We start from the raw sequence: 4,166 nt of genomic DNA on the forward strand, positions 1-4,166 counted from the left end.
CTGATGATCTCATATTGATAGGATCTTCCTTGGATGCTTCATAGCTAACCGATGCTTTGTCAAGATATACTCAGTGTTGGTTGATGGATTCACATGCTTCCTTTCATGTGACCCCTCATAGAGAGTGGTTTTATTCCTACTGTAGTGTGATTGGATTTGTCCATTTAGATCATGATCTAGCATTGGAGATAGTATTGGTGATGTCTTGGTCATTGGCACCTTGGATAATACATGTTATTTTGTCTCTTTTGGGGATTCCTCATGGAAGATTACATGTGAAAATCTTGTTATTGCACATAGTACTAAGTCTAGTACCCTCTATCTCTTGTTTGTATGTGGATCAATTGACCATGTTTTAGAAGTGGCTGCAATTACACATGTATCTCTTTGCCATCGTTACCTTGGGCATGTCTTTGAAAGGAATAAAAATGCTTACCAATTTGCAGTATCTTCTACCCCTATGCTATAAGCATTTTGAGTCTTGGGATCATTGTTTATATGGCAAGTAGACACATAGTATGCGTAAGAAGTCCGGCATGAAGCACACGGGCGAGCCTTTGGCTCTTGTTCATTTAGGTCTATGTGGTCCCATGCACTATTAGGTGGTGCAAAGTACTTTGTCATATTCATTGATGATTACTCACATAAGGTTTGGGCTTACCCTATTAAGCAAAAAACCACATCTGGCTATGTCTTCACCTTCATATGAGGTGCCATTTCTTGGATGTCCATGGTGCAAAAATACATGGCCCTATCTACTACACAGAGGTAAAGTGTGTTGCAACTAGTAAGGCTTGCAAAAAGCCTCTTTGGTTAGGTTGTCTAGTGACAAACCTTGGTGTTACTAATGTGGTCTCTACATTGCATTCAAATTCAATGAATGCTATTTAGTTGGCCAAGAATCCATTCTTCCATGCAAAATCATGTAGATCTACTCACTAAAAGTCTCTTAATGAAGCATTGTGCCTTCCTTAGGACGTTGATGGGCATTGGATGAGATGGCATTTTTCCTCATCATGTTGTACGTTATGAACACTTGTACTTTGTCAATTTTTTATTGTTCTCTCCTCATTAGGGATACATTCACCTTTAAGTGGGAGGTTGTTGGGGATAAAGGTGATTGTCTCTAGTCGCCCATGTATTAGTTATACTGACATTACCTACACACCTATATAAGATAAGTGGTAGGCACCCATCATTTTCACTTCATTATTTATTCTTTCAATGACATTTGAATAAGGGAAGGCCAATCACACATTATGACTATTGGAGTTTCCACATCTTGTGTCCCTTGCTCTTGCTCTCTTCCTCCTTCTACCATAGCTCTTGCTTCCACTCACAAGCTTCCACTTAGGGCTCACTCCCTTTAGAAGCTTTATACCTTGTGGTGGCACCTATCTCATTGGATCTAAACTATTGGCATAAGTGGGGAGAAAAGGGGGTCTAACATAAACCCTTTACTTCCTACTTGAGAAAGTAACGCCGATGAGGATTGATGAATCAAACTTGCTTGTTTCTTGGTGGTAGTATCACTTGGCATAGATCATCGAAATGGTTTGCTAATTTTCTTATTGTCCAAGCCAACTTTAACAAGTATGCACATTGTGCAGTGAAGCATTGATGTATACTAGTCTTTCTTTTTCTCTTGTGCTAATTTAATCATTGATAAGTGAAGCCCTCTAAAAAAGATGAAAATAGAAAAGATTACAAAGTTATAGTTACCATACTAGGCAAAGGTAGCTTTCACATATGGAAGTCATCTTATGTATGAATTGATGGCATGCATCCATTGTGTTCAATATTCACCTCAAGGTAGTATTAATAAAAATTTCAAGAAGTTAGTCGGATTGTCACACCCATTTTCCCAGTAATGTACTCAGCCCAAGAAACAATTTTGGACAAGTAGGCCAATCCAATTTCTTCATATTAAGCACTAAAACTATATCCATTTCTTTTTCTACAAATTTAATACATATATATCAGCAATTTGACCTAATTACATTGCCCAACCTTCATCTAGATAGAGAGACATGACTTAGCTTTAACAGAAACAAGAACAATCCTCAAAGGCAACTTGTTGAATCCATAATTTGAATCTTAGGGATGGGCACCCCTTTTGGAAGAAGCTTTGATCCATTTGAATTGAGAAATTATTTCTTTCCACACATCAACAATTTGTTGAGCAAACAAATGCTCTTTGATGTGAATGCTTTGAGTAGAAATGAAAAGTAGATTCTCCTAAGAATCTCTAGGGTGAATATGAGAAGATATTTTCTTTGCTCAACCAATCATGAAGAAGAATCACCCATGGTTGACATTCATCTAATTGCTTCAAAAGTCAAAACACAAGTCTAATAGTGTTATATTTGAGAGATTGGCAATGTCTCAATCGCCATTTGTATTAACTAGATATATCTAGTAGTGTTATATCTAGAAGCACCTCTTCTCTATTCTTGTAGTAGACCCAACTAGCTTCAATGAGTGGATGGTCACGGTGGGTTTCAAAATTCCTTAAGAGTGCCTATGGAGAAGATTTTCTTGGAAACTATGCTTCTCCTTGACATGTCATTTTCTAACGAGGAAGTGGCATTTCTCTTTCCATGAAGAAGGGAAAGTTGCATAAGGTGGATGGCTTCCGAGTGGAAATCCCAATGTTTGTCTCTAGGATCCATGTGATCTATTAAATTACTTTAGGGAAACTAGAGCTACTAATCAGATGGTCAATGAAGCGCTGGTGAAATTGATCCCTTAGTCCCAAGAATAAAAGTTAAAATCTCCTAAAAGGATTCTCTAAAGCTCTAGCATTTAGAATTTTTTTGCCTAAGATTTTTCACCCTAAACAATTTGGATGTGTCTATGGTAGGAGGATCCATAATGTTGTTCTTAACTTGAAGCTCAATATGGAACCTTTGCTTGGGAGTAGTCATGAGAACATACTATTGAATATGAACTTGGATAAGGTATATGATAGAATTTGATGGGACTGCATCATAGCTATCTTAACCCATTTGGGATTTGGTGGTAGATTTTGCAAGATGATTAATATGTTGTTAGTGATTCTCCAAGATTTTTAATGAATGGGAGACTCTCTAGACCATTTCATCTTAAAATTCCAATTAGGTAAGGTTTTCTTATTGCACCTCTCATCTTTGCGTTGGTCATAGATCATTGACTCAAGGATATAGACATGATCGTAAGGGATAGGTCTACCAACACAATCATTTAAATCGTGGATGGTAAGTTCTTCACCTCTTAATTTTTTGTTGATGATAACTCAAATGTGATGCAAGTTGCTAAACCTTTAATGGATGCTCTAATGTCCCTCTATTTTGAATTTCGTTTTGTTTTTAGATTTGTTATTAGCAGTCCCAAAATGGTGTTGGTATTCTTAGGATGGAGTGATCCTCTTCAATGGTTTTTGGCCTAATGCTTTTACATGGTTGATCTAGGCCAAATTTTTAGGTACTTGGGATGTCCGCTCAACTTAGGTGTGCCTATGAGATAATAGCTTGATTGGCTTCTCACCAAAATCTAGGTAAAGGTTCTTTATTGGGTAGATTTCTTACATAGTATGCAAGGCCAACTTGTAATTGGTAAGGTATTATCTCTTCTTATGTACTATATGTTTTGCCATATTTATTTTATCACAAACTTGTCGGAAAGAAATATATGTTATTTTTTGCTTTTTCATTTGGTTTGATGGGGCCAAACAGCATGCTATGGCTCGAAAGCAAGTCATGCTCTCAAGGTGGATGTGGGCCGGAGACAACACAATTTAAAATGATTGGCTTAACATTGCACTCCTAAAGCACTTATTTGATGGTCAATCATGGTCAGTAGTCAAGCTATTTTGGCTTTTACTTGCCAGAACCCCATGCTATCCTTTGAGGCCCTCATTCCCCATGTATAAGTTATTTTATATACAAGGCAAAGTGAAGGTGTCCAAGTTAAGTGGTTGTGTAAATATTGGAAATATATTCTTATGGAGCCTAAGTGGGAAGGGACACTTGGTTTGAAAGTGGACCTCTCTTTGCTAGTTATATGGCTCAATGGTAAGGCATTCAAAGAACACTTTGTTCCTTACCAAGACAACTCTATCATTTCCCTTGCTTGTTGAAAGAAGGGTATAGAAAGGTCGTAGAATGTGTGGGCATAGAAAGAAGGGT

Source organism: Lygodium microphyllum, chromosome 12 (genome assembly GCF_053477565.2).
Source record: "Lygodium microphyllum isolate KBCC chromosome 12, Lygodium_microphyllum_v1.1.10, whole genome shotgun sequence".
Lineage (NCBI taxonomy): Eukaryota > Viridiplantae > Streptophyta > Polypodiopsida > Schizaeales > Lygodiaceae > Lygodium > Lygodium microphyllum.